This window comes from Sarcophilus harrisii, chromosome 4, assembly GCF_902635505.1.
Source record: "Sarcophilus harrisii chromosome 4, mSarHar1.11, whole genome shotgun sequence".
Classification (NCBI taxonomy): domain Eukaryota; kingdom Metazoa; phylum Chordata; class Mammalia; order Dasyuromorphia; family Dasyuridae; genus Sarcophilus; species Sarcophilus harrisii.
This window is the reverse complement of record NC_045429.1, coordinates 385,829,951-385,851,328: the sequence shown is the minus strand read 5'-3', so window position 1 is coordinate 385,851,328 and position 21,378 is coordinate 385,829,951.

Below are 21,378 nucleotides of genomic sequence, written 5' to 3'. Positions count from 1 at the left end.
GAATCATCTCACTGTTGAAAAGAGCCTAATTCATCAGAGTTGATCATCACATAATCTTCTTGTTGCAGCAATGTTTTCTTGGTTCTGCTTACTTCACTCAGCATCAGTTCATGTAAGTCTCTCCATGAGACTCTGAAATCATCCTGTGGATCGTTTCTTACAGAACAATAATGTTCCATAATATTCATATACCACAATTTATTCAGCCATTCTCCAATGAATGGGCATCCACTCAGTTTCCAGTTTCTTGCCACTACAAAAAGGGTTGCCATTTTTGCACTTGTCCCTTTTCCTCTAAGATTTCTTTGGGATATAAACCCAGTAGTAACACTGCTGGATCATAGTTCCAAATTGCTTTCCAGAATGGGTGGATCCGTTCACAATTCCACCAACAATGCATCAGTGTCCCAGTTTTCCCACATCCCCTCCAACTTTCATCATTATCTTTTCCTATCATCAGCCAATTTGACAGGTATGTATATCTTAGAGTTGTCTTAATTTGCTTTTCTCTAATCAATAGTGATTTGGAGCACCTTTTCATATGACTAGAAATAGTTTCCATTTTTTCATTTGAAAATTGTCTATTCATATCCTTTGACCATTTATTAGTTGGAGAATGGCTTGAATTCTTATAAATTTGAGTCAATTCTCCATATATTTTAGAAATGAGGCTTTTATCAGAACCTTTGCATGTAAATGTTTTCCCAGTAAAGTAAAATACTTTTGAGGAAAAAATAAATGAGTAAATAAAACTAAAAAAAAAAAAAAAAGAATATACCCTTATTAGAGATGCTGGTGGGAGGAGGAATACCAAGGAGAGAAATAACCAACCTTGTCTATTCAGAAAACTCTTCAGTTTTCTTTCAATTCAACAGGTACCCTGATACCCTCTACCCCTACATAAATATACTTTCCTAAGTGGAAATTCCAACCATATTTTCCCTTCTCTTTCCAGGAATTCTGATTCATAGGATTAACTCTTCTGATGCAATATGTACATACTCACACTCACATTTATAAAATGCTTTAAAATTTGTGAATAATACCTCCATGAAGTAGGTTGACAAAAAAATTATTGTTCCCATAATATAAATGAGGAGTCTATGGTTCAGAGCTTACTCAAGGTCCAAGGTCCTCCTTCTAATAAGTGTTGTACAACTGTTGAGAACAGAAATTATTTCCTTCTTCATATTTATACCCCCAGGGCCTGACATAGCATTTGGTATGTAGTAGGTACTTAATAAATGCATGCTTATTGACTGATTTGGATTTGAATTCATGTCTTTTGACTCTTACCTCTACCCCACCCATTGTATTTGATGCAATAAGAGGATTTTCAAAACAATTGAAACAAATTTCTACAATTCTCTATTTGCTTTGCTTATCCTTCAATTATATAAGTACCTCTGTCCCCTTCATACTACCTTCCCCATTTAATAACATTATACTTGTTCTGCAGAGAAAGAACAATCAAACAAAGTGAAATGGGACTTAGTGTTCTTGGATTCTAGAATTGTCTCTCATCCCTGATGAATAGGTGCTTTAAGGTACTCTCCTTGGAGGCTACTTAGGAGAGGTTGTTCTTCTTGACTGGTAACTTCTGTAATACATGGATCTATGCTCTGAATTTCATCTGATTCTCCAGCATCACCCTCTCCTCAGGCCATCCAACTGCCGTCTATAACCAGTTAAGACAACTTCCTGAAGATGCAGATCTAATCTTTATTTCCCCCAATAGTCAAAGGCAAACTCATAAGCCCTCAGGACCTTACCTGAGAAAGCACAAAGTGCTGGCTGTCAGCACAAGGAGGGGACCCCTGAGTAGAAGGCTTCATGTCAGATATGGGACAAAGCATAAACTCTGGCTTCTAAAGCCCTTCACAACTTAGCCCAGATCTACCCGTTGCATAGGATGCCCCACAGATCCTTACATCCTATTTAAACTATTTTAATTATTTAACTATTTAAACTATTTACTATTTTAAACTAAAAACTATTAAACTAAAATCAAGCTATTAAGCCAGGGCTGCTAGGTGGTACAGTAGAAAGAGCACCAAGTCTGGGTCTGAGTTCAAATGTGACTCCAGACACGTACTAGCTATGTGACCCTGCACTTAATTAATCCTGTTTGCCTCAGCTTCTCATCTGTAAAGTAAACTAGAGAAGGAAATGGCAAACCACTCTAGCATCTTTGCCAAGAAAACCCTAAATGAAGTTGTGAAGAGATGGACAAAACTGAACAACACAATTGCTAAACTAGATGAGCTGGTTGAGCTATTCAACTTAAAGCTGCACTAAGAGCTGGGACAGTCTGTACATCACTCCCCTTCCCAAGTGCCAGATCCATCTGGCTTTCTCCCTATGCCATGTGCACAACATCATCTCCCATCTCTCTGCTTTTGCATTGGCTGTACCTGGTACCTGATGTACCCTTCCATCTTAATGACACCTTATAGAATCCTTTACTCCCTTCAAGACTCAGTTAAAACACCACCTCCTCCTCTATGAAGCCTTTTCTAATTCCTATCAGTTGCTCCCTCTTTACATCATTTTTGTACTTATTTATTCTGAATATACTTATACATGTTGTCCCCAAAGTCTTAATGCAGTTTTAAGCTTTAGTAGCTTAACTGTACTAAGCTGTTGGGGATACTCTTGTTATGTATTCATTTCCTCTGACAGAATAACACTCCTTGAACAGCACAAACTGTTTCACTTTTGTCTTGCGTCACCAGTGCCTAGCACAATGTCTGGCTGGTACATAGTTGGTGCTTAATAAATTCTTGTTGATTGACTGATGGATTGATTGATAGGAGATCTAAAGAACCTCCCAGATCAGGGAGCCAAATTGTTGTTTTGGTCGTGGTGGCAATGATGGTTAAAATAGTTATCAACATCCTTAACATATTAAGAAGATGCCATTAAATATGTTTTTAAAAATTGCACCATGTTTAATCTACATTGGATTACTTGCTATCCGGGGGAGAGGAAGATGGAGGTAGATGAATTTGAAACATAAGGTTTTGCAAGGGTGAATACTGAAAACTATCTTTGCATGTATTTTGAAATATAAAAAGCTATTATTATTTTTTTAAAAAAGAATTGCTTGTATTTAACTTAATCAGATTACTTACTGTTTTGGGGAGGAGGGAAGAGAAGGGAAGAAGGGAGAAAATTCTGTAACACAAAATCTTACAAAAACAAATGTTGAAATCTATCTTTACATGCACTTGGAAAAATAAAACACTATTAAAAATTTTAAGAAGATATCATTGACACACTTGGTGTTAGGTTATTAATATTTTTCTATTAATAGGGGCATAGGCTTGTTTTTTAATCCATATCTTTTATCTTGTGGCAGCTAGGCAGGCAGAAACTCCAGGACTAGCACTTACATGCCCCTAACTCATTATTCTTCATAAATAAATGGGTCCACAACTGTATGAGCTGTAGGACTTCTAGCTAAAATGTCAGAGGACCTCAGCCAATGGAATTATAAAACCAGACCTCAATGGGTCAGCAGCTCCTATAAATACTGCCGTTGCCAATCCTAACCCTCCCTAAGGTTGCCCTAGATCTCTGTTGCCAAATTCCTACTTACCAAATTCCTGGCCCTACCCCAGTTGACAGCTATCTGGCCTGGCTTCAGATCCTCATCTGCAAAATGAGGGTGCTAAACCTCCAGGCCTGCGAACATATAAACTGTAATCTGCACTGTCCCTTTGGGTTTATTGCTAATTTCCTATCCCAGGCTCTGTGCTTATTTCCGTGGCCCATGTGGCCTCCATTTTTGTACTGATTGGCATTCATGAAACACCAGCACTGGTATTTAGAGATCCTAGGTGCTAATCTGGGCTCTGCCACTTATCCCATATAAGTTTGGGCAAGTCCTTTGCCACTCTCTAAGACTTAGTTACTCATCTGCAAAATGAGGTGGTCGAATGAGTTGGTCTCTATGGTCCCTTAGGAATCAGAATCTGTAATCCTATAAATTAGACTCTGATGTTAATATGAGGACTTGAGCTTCCATCCCAAACTACTGATCATCCCTTTTCACATCTCTCTCTCTTTCTTTTTTCTCTCTTCCTTCCTTCCTTCCTTCCTTCCTTCCTTCCTTCCTTCCTTCCTTCCTTCCTTCCTTCCTTCCTTCTTTCCTTCCTTCTTTCCTTTCTTTTCTTTCTTTCTCTCTTTCTTTCTTTATTTCTTTCTTCCTTCCTTCCTTTTTTTTCTCTTCCTTCCTTTCTTTCTCTTCCTTCCTTCTTTCCTTCCTTTCTTCCTTCCTTTCTTTTTTTCTTTCTTTCTTTCTTTTTTTCTTTCTTTCTTTCTTTCTTTCTGAGGCAATTGGGGTTAAGTGACTTGCCCAGGGTCACACAGCCAGGAAGTACAACATCCTTCTTTCTTAAAGATGTCAAAGCAGGCACATTGTCACTTGCTGGGCCTGCTTATCAGTTTAAATGGGTCACATCTGAATCCCATCTAAGGACTTTTTTTTTTTGGTAAGTTGTGAATGATGGGTCAGGAAGTAGAGGAAGGAACTCAAAGGGAATAGGCAAATTTCATCTTTTCCCCTCCCTAATAGGTTAAGTGTCTTACTGACAGACAATTTTGCTTTCAAAACAGAAGTCTGGGGTCATTCTTCCCTGAACCACTTTTGGAGTTTTGTGGGAATGTATATTTTATGAAGAAATTGGTTTCCTTCTGTTTTATGTACTTGACATTTACCCCAAAGAATAAAAAATCTGGAATATCTATAAATTCTCATTTGTTTTTTTTCTTTCTTTCCCCAGAAACATCTGTCAATAGAAAACAGTTTACTTTATACCTCCCAGGCTGTGTTACAAGTCTGATGGAAGAGATTACACAGAGAATTGTGGCAACTTCTGGAAGAGTTTAGATTGCTATTCATTTTTCTGAAGTAATAGAGAAAAGTGGAAGCACTGGGACTAAGCAGCCCTTCAGGTTCCATGTTAGAGAAAGACAGACAGTAATGGTCCCAATGGCAGATGATTAGCCAAGACGCATGCTGCTCCTGGAATATGGACAGCCTGATATGATACTGAAAGACAAGCTCATGGGAACTTGTCGTCCTCCTCTCTGTGGCAACGTGGGTGTGAGGGCACTCAGCTGGATGAAGACACAGTTGAAGTCTTGCCATTGTGGGATGCGTCTCCCATCTGTGACATGGTGGGGAACAGGTGGCAGGGCCCAGAACAAAAAGTTTTATATTTAATTAAGTCTTTTCTCATCCCAAAGTTGCCTCTATGGCAACATGGTAAACTAGATAGAGAGCTGGCCTTGAAATCAAGAAATGTGGGGTGCCAGTCCTGTCTCTCACACTTACTACCTGTGAGACACTGGATAAACCATTTGATTTCTTAGTGCTAGAGGCAACTCTCTCTAAATAAAGTGTAGACATGCATTGGAAGATAAATTTCCTTGTCTAGAGTTCCCAGACCAATGAAATCATAAATCTAGTACCTAAATCTGTCCTCATTCAAAAGCATTTAGTGTTTTCAAGTGGATGCCCCACCTGGAAAGGACACCCTGCAATATATTTTGGGGTTGAAGGGCTCCATTTCTTTAAGCACCATGCCTTAAGTACCAGATCACTCTACCTCTCCTTGACTGGCCAACATTGGTCCCAGGCCAAGCCCCAAATGGTCATTATTTGAGCCCTGATATCTCAGAGTGAGTGTAAATAGCAATTGTTTCTATTTTAGCCAGAAACCTAAGGGTCTTTCCCTCCCAGACTAAGGTAAGAGATCATTCTTTGCCTCAATTCTTACCTAGACTTAATCACTGATTGGGTATTGCCTCAATCACACAGAGACCTGGTAAAGACTTTAGTTTAAAAAGACCAACTTCTTCCACTTCATCCAGGGCCATCTCCAGTTATCCTGATCTATGTCTGGCCACTGGACCCAGATGGCTCTGGAAGAGAAAGTGAGGCAGGTGACCTTGCCCAGTCCTCCTTCACTTAAATCAGATGCACTTTCATATCATGGTATCACCTCTCTGATGTCCTGGTCTTCTTCAAAAACAAAGGACTTTGTGGCAGCTCTTTTTGTAGTGAAAAGAAACTGGAAACTGGTGCCCATCAGTTGGAGAATGGATGAATTAGTTATGGTATATGCATAGTATAAAATATTATTGTTCTATAAGAAACGACCAGCAGGATGATTTCAGAAAGGCCTGGAGAGACTTACGTGAACTGATGCTGAGTGAAATGAGCAGAACCAGGAGATCACTGGACATGGCAACATCAATATTATAGAATGATCAATTCTGATGAATGTGGCTCTTTTTAACAATGAAATGATTTAGGCGAGTTCCAATGAGCTTGTGATGAAGAGAGCCATCTACACTCAGAGAGAGAACTGTGGGAACTGAGGGTAGTTCACAACTTAGCATTTTCACTCTCTTTGCTGTTGTTTGCTTGCATTTATTTTCTTTCTCATTTTTTTCTGTCTTGCTCTGATTTTTCTTGTGCAGCAAGATAATTGTACAAATATGTAAGCATATATTGGATTTAACATATACTTCTATCATGTTTAACATATATTGGATTACTTGCCATCTAGTGGAGGGGATGGGGGAAGGGAGGAAAATCGGAACACAAGGTTTTGCAAGGATTTATATTAAAGAATTATCCATGCATAGGTTTCAAAAATAAAAAATTTTAATAAAGAAAAAAAGAACAAAGGGCAAACAACAACAAGGAGGCCAAATGGACTAATACTCATATGGGCTATTATTACTAATCAGATTTCTGGTCTCTTTGACTCAAGGGAATCAAAAGAAAGAACCACATATATGGTTGTGTCCATATATCCCCAAATACATGTAGAAGATTGGGAGGAAAATCAAGTATTCACTTTCTTTAAAAGATACAAAAGATTCCAGATATTCAGGGGAAATAAACAAATGCTTTATTGTTTGTTTAATTTGAATATAGGTTAGTGGGTGACAAGAGATCTAGCTAAGAGTCAGTCCCAGAGGGTGTGAGCCTCAGTAATCTGGCAGAAATCTCTGAATTGGAACTCTTGAGAAGTCTCTCCCAAATTTATGATTTCTCTCTCCTCCATTCCTACAGCTTCGAATTCAGTTGTTTTTTTTTAATTAGTTGGAACTGAACGATCTTGTACCTTGCTTTTCTTTTTTTCCCCCCCTGGAACTAGCATCCCTCAACTAACATTTATTAAAGACCTACTATGTTCTAGGCACTGTGCTAAAGCAAGAAGCAGTCTCACTCTCCAGAAACTCCCAATCTAAGTGGGGGGGGGGGGAGAGGGAAGGGAGACACAAAATGCAAACAATGAGGTACAAACAAGATATATACAGGATAAACTGAGAATAATCTCAGAGGAGGAAGGTGTCAAGATGAAGAAGGATTGGGAAAGTCATCTTGCAGAAGGTGGACATAAGCTGAGACCTGAAGGAAGCCAGTAAGTAACCAGGAAGCAGAAATGAGGAAGAAGAGCATTCTAGTCCTAGGAGCAGCCATAGAAAAGGCCCAAAGTTCAGAGTCACCAAAGTGTCACCTGACACTTCAGGTGCAACAATAAGGACATTGGATTATGGAATGAGCAGAGCAGAATGAGGTGCAAGAAATCCAGAAAAGTAGGAAGGAATCTTGTTATGAAAGGCTTTAAAAACTAAACAAAAAATTTTATATTTGATCCTGATGGCCATAGGGAAATCACTGGAATTTTGTGGCTTGGAGAGTGTTATAATCATACCTGTGTCTTTTTTATATTTCTTACCAATTAAAACCCATACCCCATTAAATCTTTCCTTCTTGGACCCTCCCATCTATCCCATCACTCCCCTTGTGTGTGCTTGGCTAACTGACAGCTGCTGATCCTGGCTCCCTCCTGAACAAAACCATTTTGAAGAACAAAAAGACTGCCTACAAAAAAAGAGGGTGACAGGAGGAGGGAAAGAAAGTCCATCTCTACAGTAACATTCACCACTTCTTTAGGGAGTTTAGAAATATTTGTTTCCAGTGCTTTGGTCCACAAAGAACTCTCATCTTATCTCATCTTTTACCTCTCTCACTTCCAAATTTCATTCTCTAAAATTATAGGGACTCTGCCTAGTGTCCCTCCAAGTGCCTTTGGGATCTCATGTTTTAAAAAGTTCCAAATCAAACAAAGGTAAGGCGAAGAAGAAGGGATCTTTTTGAGTTTAGGCAGCCACCATTGCCTTTGGTAGAGAGTTGAGTTCAAACACTAAGATGGAAATATTTTAAAAGTATTGTACATATATAAACTATTTCAAAATGCCTGTTATCTTGGAAGTTAAAGGAAAGAGGGAGAAAATATTGGAAATCAAAATCTTACAAAAATGAACATTGAAAACTATTTTTACACATAATTGAAAAGATAAAATACTATTAGACTAAAAAATAAATAAAAAGAATTCAAAGATTATTTTTTTAAACTGTGAAGTGAATTTTATTTTATTTTTATAAATTTATTTACTTAATAGCCTTTTATTTACAGGTTATATGCATGGGTAACTTTACAGCATTAACAATTGCCAAACCTCTTGTTCCAATTTTTCACCTCTTACCCCCCCACCCCCTCCCCCAGATGGCAGGATGATCAGTAGATGCTAAATACATTAAAATATAAATTAGATACACAATAAGTATACATGACCAAACTGTTATTTTGCTGTACAAAAAGAATCAGACTCTGAAATATTGTACAATTAGCTTGTGAAGGAAATCAAAAATGCAGGTGGGCATAAATATAGGGATTGGGAATTCAATGTAATGGTTTTTAGTCATCTCCCAGAGTTCTTTCTCTGGGCGTAGCTGGTTCAGTTCATTACTGCTCCATTGGAAATGATTTGGTTGATCTCATTGCTGAGGATGGCCAGGTCCATCAGAACTGGTCATCATATAGTATTGTTGTTGAAGTATATAATGATCTCCTGGTCCTGCTCATTTCACTCAGTATCAGTTCGTGTAAGTCTCTCCAGGCCTTTCTGAAATCATCCTGTTGGTCATTTCTTACAGAACAATAATATTCCATAATATTCATATACCACAATTTATTCAGCCATTCTCCAACTGATGGGCATCCATTCAGTTTCCAGTTTCTAGCCACTACAAAAAGGGCTGCCACAAACATTCGTGCACATACAGGTCCCTTTCCCTTCTTTATGATCTCTTTGGGATATAAGCCCAGTAGTAACACTGCTGGATCAAAGGGTATGCACAGTTTGATAACTTTTTGAGCATAGTTCCAAACTACTCTCCAGAATGGTTGGATTCGTTCACAACTCCACCAACAATGCATCAATGTCCCAGTTTTCCCACATCCCCTCCAACAATCATCATTATTTTTTCCTGTCATCTTAGCCAATCTGACAGGTGTGTAGTGGTATCTTAGAGTTGTCTTAATTTGCATTTCTCTGATTAATAATGACTTGGAGCATCTTTTCATATGACTAGAAATAGTTTCAATTTCTTCACCTGAGAATTGTCTGTTCATATCCTTTGACCATTTTTCAATTGGAGAATGGCTTGATTTTTTATAAATTAGAGTTAATTCTCTATATATTTTGGAAATGAGGCCTTTATCAGAACCTTTGACTGTAAAAATATTTTCCCAGTTTATTGCTTCCCTTCTAATCTTGTCTGCATTAGTTTTGTTTGTACAAAAACTTTTCAGTTTGGTATAATCGAAATTTTCTATTTTGTGATCAGTAATGATCTCTAGTTCTTCTTTGGTCATAAAGTCCTTCCCCTTCCACAGGTCTGAGAGGTAAACTATCCTGTGTTCCTCTAATTTATTAATAATTTCATTCTTTATGCCTAGGTCATGAACCCATTTTGACCTTATCTTGGTGTACGGTGTTAAGTGTGGATCAATGCCTAGTTTCTGCCATATTAGTTTCCAATTTTCCCAGCAATTTTTATCAAACAGTAAGTTCTTATCCCAAAAGCTGGGGTCTTTGGGTTTGTCAAAGACTAGGTTGCTATATTTGTTGACTGTTTTATCCCTTGAACCTAACCTATTCCACTGATCAACTAATCTATTCCTTAGCCAATACCAAATGGTTTTGGTAACTGCTGCTCTATAATATAATTTTAGATCTGGTACAGCTAAGCCACCTTCATTTGATTTTTTTTTCATTAATTCCCTTGAAATTCTTGACCTTTTGTTTTTCCATATGAATTTTGTTGTTATTTTTTCTAGGTCATTAAAATAGTTTTTTGGGAGTCTGATTGGTATAGCGCTAAATAAATAGATTAGTTTAGGTAATATTGTCATCTTTATTATATTTGCTCGCCCTATCCAAGAGCATTTAATATTTTTCCAATTGGTTAGATCAGACTTAATTTGTGTGAAAAGTGGTCTGTAATTTTGCTCATAAAGTTTCTGATTTTCCCTTGGCAGATAGATTCCTAAATATTTTATATTATCAGTAGTTACTTTAAATGGAATTTCTCTTTGTAACTCTGACTGTTGGATTTTGTTAGTGATATATAAGAATGCTGATGACTTATGTGGGTTTATTTTATAACCAGCAACTTTGCTAAAGTTGTGGATTATTTCTAATAACTTTTTAGTAGAATCTCTGGGGTTCTCTAAGTATACCATCATATCGTCGGCAAAGAGTGATAATTTGGTTTCCTCATTGCCTATTCTTATTCCTTTAATCTCTTTCTCAGCTCTTATTGCCAAAGCTAGCGTTTCTAATACAATATTAAATAGTAACGGTGATAGTGGGCAACCTTGTTTCACTCCAGATCTTATTGGGAATGGTTGCAGTTTGTCTCCATTACATATGATGCTTACTGATGGTTTTAAATAGATGCTGCTGATTATTTTAAGGAAAAGTCCATTTATTCCTATACTCTCAAGTGTTTTTAATAGGAATGGATGTTGGATTTTGTCAAATGCTTTTTCTGCATCTATTGAGATGATCATATGGTTTTTGTTAATTTGGTTATTAATATGGCCAATTATATTGATAGTTTTCCTAATATTGAACCAGCCCTGCATTCCTGGTATAAATCCTACTTGATCATAGTGTATTATCCTGGGGATGATTTTCTGTAGTCTTTTTGCTAATATCTTATTTAAGATTTTAGCATCAATATTCATTAGGGAGATTGGTCTATAATTTTCTTTCTCTGTTTTCAACCTACCTGGTTTAGGTATCAGTACCATGTCTGTGTCATAGAAGGAATTTGGTAGGACTCCTTCATTCCCTATTTTATCAAATAATTTATATAGCATTGGGGCCAATTGTTCTTTAAATGTTTGGTAAAATTCACATGTAAATCCATCTGGTCCTGGGGATTTTTTCTTAGGGAGTTGTTTAATTGCCTGTTCTATTTCTTTTTCTGAAATGGGACTATTCAAGCAATTTACTTCCTCCTCTGTTAGTCTGGGAAGTCTATATTTTTGGAGGTAGTCATCCATTTCACTTAGGTTATCAAATTTATTGGCATAAAGTTGAGCAAAATAACTCCTTATTATTTCTCTAATTTCCTCTTCATTGGTGGAAAGTTCTCCCTTTTCATTTTTAAGACTACTAATTTCATTTTCCTCCCTCCTTTTTCTAATCAGATTTACCAAAGGCTTATCTATTTTATTGGCTTTTTCATAGAACCAACTCTTAGTTTTATTAATTAGTTCAATAGTTTTTTTACTTTCAATATTTTTAATTTCTCCTTTTAATTTTAGAATTTCAAATTTAGTATTTGATTGGGGTTTTTAATTTGGTCTTTTTTTAGTTTTTTTAGTTGCAAGCCCAATTCATTAATCTTTTCTTTCTCTGTTTTATTCAAGTAAGCCTCTAAGGATATAAAATTCCCTCTTATTACCGCTTTGGCTGCATCCCACAAATTTTGGTATGACGTCTCATCATTGTCATTATCTTGAGTGAAATTATTAATTGTATCTATAATTTGCTGCTTCACCCAATCATTCTTTAAGATGAGATTGTTTAGTTTCCAATTACTTTTTGGTCTATTTACCCCTAACTTTTTGTTGAATGTAGTTTTTATTGCATCATGATCTGAAAAGAAAGCATTTACTATTTCTGCTTTCTTGCATTTAATTTTGAGGTCTTTATGTCCTAATATATGGTCAATTTTTGAATAGGTTCCATGAACTGCTGAGAAGAAAGTATATTCCTTTCTATCTCCATTCAATTTTCTCCAAAGATCTAACATACCTAATTTTTCTAATATTCTATTTACTTCTTTAATTTCTTTCTTATTTGTTTTGTGGTTTGATTTGTCTAATTCTGAGAGTGCAAGGTTGAGATCTCCCACTATTACAGTTTTGTTGTCTATTTCTTCTTGCAACTCTCTTAACTTCTCCTTTAGGAAGTTGGATGCCATACCACTTGGTGCATATATGTTTAATATTGATATTGCTTCGTTGTTTATGCTACCCTTTAGCAGGATGTAGTTTCCTTCCTTATCTCTTTTAATTAGATCAATTTTTGCTTTTGCTTGATCTGAGATAAGGATGGCTACCCCTGCTTTTTTGACTTCACCTGAAGCATAATAGATTTTGCTCCAGCCTTTTACCTTTACTCTATATGTATCTCCCTGCTTTAAATGTGTTTCTTGTAAACAACATATTGTAGGGTTCTGACTTTTGATCCAGTCTGCTATCTGCCTCCTCTTTATGGGGGAGTTCATCCCATTCACATTTACGGTTAGAATTACTAATTCTGTATTTCCTGCCATCCTAATAACCCCAGATTATGCTTTACTTTTTCTTGCCTCCCCCAACCCTCTTTCCCCTTTTTGAACTTATGTACCCCACTTGTATCACGATGCTTACCCTCTTTAGAATCCCTCCCTCCCCCCTTTGAATCTTTTCCCCTTCCTTCCCTTATTACTCTTTTTCTTTTCCCTTTTCCTCTCCCCCTTTTTTAATGAGGCGAGAGAGAATTTTCTCTAAAACAAATGTCAATTATTTTTCTTTGAGCCAACTCTGATGAGAGTAAGATTCACACAATGTTCCTCCCCCTCTCTAAATTCCCTCAGATATGATAAGTTTCCTTTGCCTCTTCGTGGGATGTGGTTTCCCTCTTTTTATCCCTCCTTCCCACCTTATTCTGCCATCATCCCTTTTCCATATCTACTTCCCTTTTTTATGTTATATCAGTAAAATCAAATTATACATGTATTCTTTTTGTATATCCACAACAGAAATACAATTCTCAAGAGTTATTTTTACCTTTTCTGCATCTCTTGAGTTCTATGGTTGGAGATCAAATTTTTTGTTTAGTTCTGGTTTTTTCCTTAGAAACAAATGGAATTCATTTGTTTCATTAAATGTCCATCTTCTTCCCTGGAAGAAAATGCTCAGCTTAGCTGGGTAGTTTATTCTTGGCTGCATCCCAAGTTCTTTTGCCTTTCGGAATATCAGATTCCAGGCCCTTTGATCCTTTAATGTGGAGGCAGCCAGATCTTGGGTGATCCTTATTGTGGCACCTCGGTATTTAAATTTTTTTTTTTTTTTTTGGCTGCTTGTAAAATTTTTTCCTTAATCTGATAGTTCTGAAATTTGGCCACAATATTCCTTGGGGTTTTTATTTTAGGGTTTCTTTCAGAAGGTGTTCGATGAATTCTTTCAATGCCTATTTTACCTTCTGATTCTATTACATCTGGGCAGTTCTCTTTGATGATTTCTTGTAAAATAGTATCTAGGCTCTTTTTTTCATCATAATTTTCGGAAAGTCCAAAGATTCTTGAAAAAGGGAGTAACCAGGCATTGCTCAGAGTTGGAGATTGTCTCTTTCAGGGTAGAAAGGAAAATACTGATTGTCCAGTATTACATCTTCCATGTAAAAACTCTCACAGCTGGGTTCTGAGCATCACTCCCTATAAACATGGATCTATCTTAAGATATGAGTTCAAATTTTACCTCAGACACTATCTGTGTGGTCCTGAGCAAGTCACTTAACCTCTGCTTGCCTCAGTTTCCTCAATTGTAAAATAGGGATAATATAACATCTACTTTGCAAGGTTATTATGAAAATCAAATGATATAATATTTGTAAAACATTTAGTTTGGGTCCTGGCAATATAGTAGGATCTATATAAATGTTAGCTATTTTTATTAATATCCAAAAGCTGATAACACCATATTCTTTCTTTCTGTACACCCAGAGCTAGTTTCTGCCACCTACTTTCACAAACACCAGTACTGGGAATCTATTTGGCTCTACTTTATATAACACTGGTCATTTTAAACCCTACCACCTAAAGCTTAATGTGTTACATCTCACCTTTCCTCCAGGGTTTGTCCATATTTTTAAGAGTATTTGGAAGGTGTCTAGGCTCTCTGTAAATAAATGGCTCCTGCCCTCCTGATAATGTGTCCACAAATGGAGAAGACAGTCCCTTGTAACCTAATTCCATTTAACCACTAATAGATTAGTTTTTAGGGGAAAATGTTTACTTGAAAGGAATGTTAACAAGTATGCAAGTAGCTTACTCCACTTCTTAATCTTTTGGGGCTTAATCAACTTCCATTATATCCTCAGTCTTTGGAAAAGGGAAAGGAATTGGGTTCAGAGGGGGTTTTTTTGGCTTGTTTTTTTAAAGCTTTTTATTTTCAAAATATACTCATATGTCATTTTCAGCATCCATCCTTGCAAAAACTAATTTTCCCTCCTTTTCCCTCTTTCCCTAGATGGCAAGTAATCCACTATATGTTAAACATGTGCAATTTCTCTAAACATATTTCCACAATTATCGTGCTTCACACACACACACACACAAATCAAATGAAAGGGGGGAAAAAAAGAGAAAGAATACAAAATACAAGCAAACAACAACAAAAAGAGTGAAAATGCAATGTCGCAATCCACAATCAATTTCCACAGTTCTCTCTCTGGGTGTAGATGGCTCTCTTCATCACAAGATCATTGGAATTAGCCTGAATCATCTCATTATTGAAAAAAGTCACTTCCACAGAATTCACAGAATGGATCATTGTATAATCTTGTTCTTGCTGTGTACAATGATCTCCTGGTTCTACTCATTTCAACTCATCATCAGTTCATGTAAGTCTCTCTAGGCCTTTCTGTGTTCATCCTGCTGGTTGTTTCTTACAAAACAATAATATTCCATAACATCCATATACCATAACTTGTTCAGTCATTCTCCAATTGATGAGCATCTACTCAGTTTCCAGTTCCTTGCCATTACAAGAAGGGCTGCCACAGACATTTTTGCACATGTGGGTCCCTTTCCCTCCTTGATGATCCCTTTGGGATACAGACCCAGTAGAAACACTGCTGGATCAAAGGGTATGCACAGTTTGTTAACTTTTTGAGCATAGTTCCAAATTGCTCTCCAGAATGGTCACAACTCCATCAACAATGCATCAATGTCCCAGTTTTCCCACATCCCCTCCAACAATCACCATTATCTTTTCCTTTCATCTTGGCCAATCTGAGAGGTATGCAGTGATATCTCAGAGTTGTTTTAATTTGCATTTCTCTGATCCATAGTGAACTAGATAATTTTTTTCATACGACTAGAAATGATTTCAATTTCTTCATCTGAAAATTGTTTGTATGTATCCTTTGATCATTTGTCAATTGGAGAATGGCTTGAATTCTTATAAATTTGAATCAATTCTCTATATATTTTAGAAATGAGACCTTTATCAGAATTGGGTTCACAGTTTAATCCAGTTCTCGTACAGCAGTGATCCAAGTTCTAACACTGACTCGCCACTATCTCTGTACTTTCACCCCGTTACTCTCCCTCAGACTTGAGCTCCAGACACCCTGACTTATTTAGGCTTCCCTGGTTGCAAGGTTTCCATGGCTTGAATGCCTGAAATTACCATTCCTGAAACAAAGGACAAATGAAATCATAGAAGCAGACACCCCTGGGCTAGGGGAAGAGACAGAAGTATCATCCCTCCTAGTTCAACTCATAGTACCCATAATGTGGGCAAACCATGTGTGATCTTCTACTTTCTAGACAGTAGAAGGAAGGAAGCCCAAGGAGCAACTGTCCCATTTTGGAAGTTTTTAAAAGAAGAAACCTGTTCTTTCTACATAACTAATCAAAGGAGACGTCTTCCAGCTATGTGGGAAAGGTATAGAGAGAAGCAAAGTACCTCCACTTAAGGTGACTCAAGGCATTCTCTGGGACAGCCCCTTATACTTTTTAAATAAATGTAAATAGACTTATTTACCTAATATAAATAAATATTAAATTAATTAATTTAATAATTAAATTAAACTTAACTAAGTTAAATAAATAAAATTAAATAAACTCAAAGATTAGTTGATAACTGTGAATCTCATTCATACTAAAGGGAAGAGACTCCAAAGTGAGAGGAAAGAAAATGAATATAAATCTGAATTATTCCAAATATAGAATATTAAAAAGAGATAACACCTTATTATTATACTGTCTTCACTCCAGGAACAAGGTCAAAACCAGAATCCACATAAGCAGATTTTCTGGGTCAGGTTTCCTAAATGCTTTCTGTTTTAGGGAATGGGGAGGCAAGGGATTACCAGAGAGGGTATCTCTTGTATCTCTTGAGATATCTCTTGAGAAGGTAAGATTAGATATGTCTTATGGGGAGCCAAAGCTGCTAGGTAAGTCAAGCTAAGCTGGAGATAGGTTGAGTTCCTGAAGGACTAGAAGCAGAAAACTATGTTTGGAGCAAAAAGCAGAATCAAAACAAAGTTGAAAAAGTCTAAGGAGAGATGAGACCATAGTTCTTCATGTCCATTTCTAAGGGATGACTAGTCAATTTCAAATGTGTGCACTAAGGCAAACAGCTTTAAAAAATGTTTCTTAGTAGACATAGTTGGTTACACTATCAAGTGTTTTATATAAATATTTGTTTCTGAAGTGCTTAAGTTCTTGCAGAGTTTGTTTTAAGCATCTTCAATATTCTTATGCTATTTATTTTCATTGTCTATAAAGGGCGAATGATTTATTTCATTATCTATGATAGAACCACTCCCACTTCAATTGATTACAAATCTGAATGAGTAGGACTTGAACTAATAAGGTTTTATTGTAAAAACAAGTACCAATTAATAGAGAGATGTTTAGATAAATACATAGAGGCATCTAGGTGGTACAATGCCTAAGACTACTGAAATTAGGGTAAGAAAGGTTTGAATTCCAATTCTATCCCAGACACTTCCTATCTGTGTGATCTTAGACAAATTATTCAACCTCTGTCTGCCTCAGTTCCCTTTTCTTTAAAAGGGGGATAATAATCTCTACTTTGCAGAGTTGTTGAGAGGATGAAATGACTATAGGTAAATAGACAGACTGATAAATAGATACACATATATATGTGTGTGTTTGTGTGTATATATACACATATAGCTAGTACTGTGTATTTATATAGAGAGACACACATGGTATATATACACATACACACATAGTGTATATATTTATAGACATATATATATAATGTGTGTATATATATATATATATATGAGTACATAATGTATATGTGGGTGTGTATATATATACATATATAAGCACACACAGTATATATAGATATATATGCATATTGTGTGTATATATAGTATATATGTAGACACATATACATATAGCTAGAACTATATATAGATACACATACTATATATACAATACACATATAGTGTATATATTTATAGACATATATACATAGTACATATAGTATATATATCTACATATATATGTGTGTGTACACACATACATAGTATTGTATGTGTTTATATATGTGTACATAAACACATAGAGTATTAGAAATATTAGCTATGATTACTTATTAAGCACTTAGTAGGAAAGAAAGAAACAAGTGCCTACTATGCGCCAGGCCCTATGCTAAAGCACTTTACAAATATTTTATTCGATCTCCATGATAATATCCCTTTTAACTTTTATTTTATTTTTGTATTTTTATCTATGTTTATATTATAACTTTAAAATAATTTTTATTATCCCCTTTTTACAGATAAGGAAACTGAGACAGAGCTTAAATGATTTGTCCAGATAATAAGAGTCTGAGTTGGATTTTAACTCAGATCTTCCTGATTCAAGGCCAAGCACTATCACACTGCACTACCTGGCTACCAGATGCTGAACTGAACACTAGAGATACAAATACAAATATTTATCCAGTTATTATCCCCTTATTACTCTCTCTAAGAGTTTACATTATAATGGGGTAAAGGATTATGAAAGGATAATGATAGGGAGCAGAGTGGAAGGTGTGGTTTGGAGCTGGAAGCCAGGATGTGAGGCTTGGATCTGGGCAAGATGAAGGAAGAACTCCACTCCCAGAGTCCATGATGGTTCTTAAGGAGGAAAGTCTGGTGGGGAAGAGGTACAGATAAGGGCCAGACTAGAAGCAGCATAGTTTGGAGTTGGAGGTACAATGATGTACCCCAATAATTGGTTCATGAACTCTGTGAAGACATGATCTTGACTGAAACAAAGCTACAAAGGGTGATTAATGTCTTACAAATCATATTCTAATTGGGAAGTAAGTACAGCCCTGAACAAGTGGAAGAAGGAGCTTAATCTGTATTGAGCAAAGTGATAAGATACCTTAATAAGATACCTTAACCTCAATTTTACCTTAAAGGCAAAGTTTCTTTTTTCTAACATAAAAGACTTAATTTCTATTCTACTCACAGAGAGCTTCTTTTCTGTCTTAACTATATCTCTCAGACTCTGATGATAAGATCCCCTTGCTCACCCCTTGCTCACTAAAGCAAACAACTCTTCCTTAGGTGGAGATGGAAATGGGTCTAGAATTTATTCCTAGATACTATCTATCTCCTACTGCATGAAGTTTTACAGTGAATAGATGAGTCTGGTAGTCTAGTATTTCCTGAATCATATAACTTGGCATAATCCTACTGTAAATTATTTTACAATTCCCTAAACATTTCAATTCTTTTCAACATTTTTAATTATATCTTCATTTTTACAATCAAGGTCTTTTCCTAATATCAAGAGGTCCCTATATTTTAAAACAGTAATATATTCCAACCAAGTTTTTTGTTGTTCAGTCATGTCCAACTGAAATGAGGGGTCTGCGACCCCAATTAGGACTGAAGTGGTTTGCTATTTCCTTCTCATTTTACATATGAGCAAATGAGTCAAATAGTACTCAATAAATTGCCCAGGAAGGGGAAATGAAAGAAAAGAGAATCATTAAAAATTTTTTTCATTTAGCAGAAATACAAGCTAGACAAGAAATCTTCTCAAAACTCAAAATCATCAAAGAATTTTCAATAGAGTGTCCCCAGAATTTTCTTACATGGGCAATCTGTTGAAACAGAACAAAACAAAAAACTCAAATAAAAGTCTAATCATCTCAATGACAGGATGAAAAAAAATTTTTTTCCAAAAGAAAAAATATCCCAAGGATGAGTTTCTACATGTAAGTCTCTTACTGTATGTGATGGGGTTAATGCTTAGGCCTCTTTTACCTCCATGAAAGGATAATGGGAGGCCCAATATCTCAGTTGCTCACAGACCTAAAAATGGTTGCCCCACTTCAGCAAGCTAAAATGGAAATTCCCATCCTCCTACAACCATCGCGTGGTCTTTTCTTCAGCTTACTTTCTTTATGGGTATTTCTATGTGTGTGTAAGGGATAGTCAAGATTCACATACACTCTGAAATGTTATAAAGTTTCAAATGTTTGCTCTTTTGTTGTCTCCAACCCCTGCCTCAGCTCCTGCTGAGGAAAAAAAACAAAAAACAATGTCTCTCATCTCTTTTCTCTCTCTCTTAAACCACAAACATCCAATAACCATGTAAGTCAGGTTGATGGTCATCAAATGTTTTCATAATATTGAATTGAGAGGGTGGAGTCAAGATGGTGGAGAAAAGGCCAGGACTCACTTAAGCTCTCCCCTCAACCTTTCCAAACATCTTTAAATAATACCATAAAACAAATTCTGGAGCTGTAGAACCCACAAAAAAACAGAGGGAAACAGCTCCAAAGGTAAGAAGGAAAGGTTTGCTGCATCAGGGTGAGAATGGAACTAGTCCAGCAGCAGCATTTACCAGACTGCAACAAACTTGAGCAAAGGGATTGGGGGAATTGAGAGCCATTGAATTAGTGGTGGCAATAGCAGTTTCCAGACTTCTCATCCCACAGATAATAAAGGGGGATTGGACAACTGGTCAGAAGGAGATTATAGGGGTTCCTTTGTTGGCACCAGAGGCAGGACTCTGTTGTGTTGCCTATACTTGGATCTGGGTTGCAGTTCTGGATATGAGTCCCAGGGCAAGGAGGAGCACTAGAACATCAGAACTTGCTGCAGCGGGAAAGTGAGGACTATGGTCACAGTTCCAGGGTAGAAAAGAATGCTTGTGATCACTCACAAACCAATGCACAGTACAGGAGAGTAGTAAACACATCTCTCTCTAGATCATACTACGTTGAAAGAACCAAAAACTTGAGACTCTTAGAATTCTCCTTTGAAACAACTATCAAAAAACCCTAAAGTTTGGGACAGTGCTCCCTCCTCTCCAGAAGCAGAGTTCTACTTTAGCATAGAGTTAAAAGTCAAGAATAAAGTTGGAAAATGAACAGACAGCAAAAAAATATCCTGACTATAGAAAGTCACTATGGTGATAGGGAAGCTCAAACTCAGAAAAATAAAATAAAATTAAAACTTTCATATCTAAAGCCTCAAAGAAAACTGAATTGGTTACAGGCCATGGAAGAGCTCATAGCAATGCCAAATAATATAGTAAACAAAAATGAACAATTAGGAGAGAGCTCATCAAAACAATGGCTGCATAGGACTACAACTCATAGAAAACAAAATGGTTATTTTCCCCTCCCTTCTTCTTCCCCATTCTCTTACTGATGGAGAATAGGGACTATCAGTAATTAGTTTAAATTACTCATCCAATAACATATAAAAGGAAGAGACAGGAGGATCGAGTGTATTTTCTTTACCAGCCCCTTTACAATCTGCTGATTCTATTCACACTTGACTTGTCTTGAATTTGTCTTTCCCTTCTCTGTTCTCATATGTATCTTGGACTCTGCAATTTTCATTCAAGTCTGTTCATTGGCTGAGGATCACCAATCATTATTATTCAGTTCTCTAGAGAGACAGTTCAGAATGTGATCTTGGCGCTATCCAACTCCCAGTCTTTAGTTTTGCTGTCCTCTCTTTCAACATCATAGACACTTGGAGAATTTTGGCTAAATGTTTCTTTATGGACAGTGCCTCAAATTTCCATAGTAATCTCTCTAGGAAAAGATGAGCTCAGACAACCCTTAACGTCTTTTAAAAGCACAACTCAAGTGCTGTCTCCTACTTGAGGCTTTCTCTGATCCCTCACAGTTATTAGCTCTTTCCAAGAATCTGCTGGAGCCA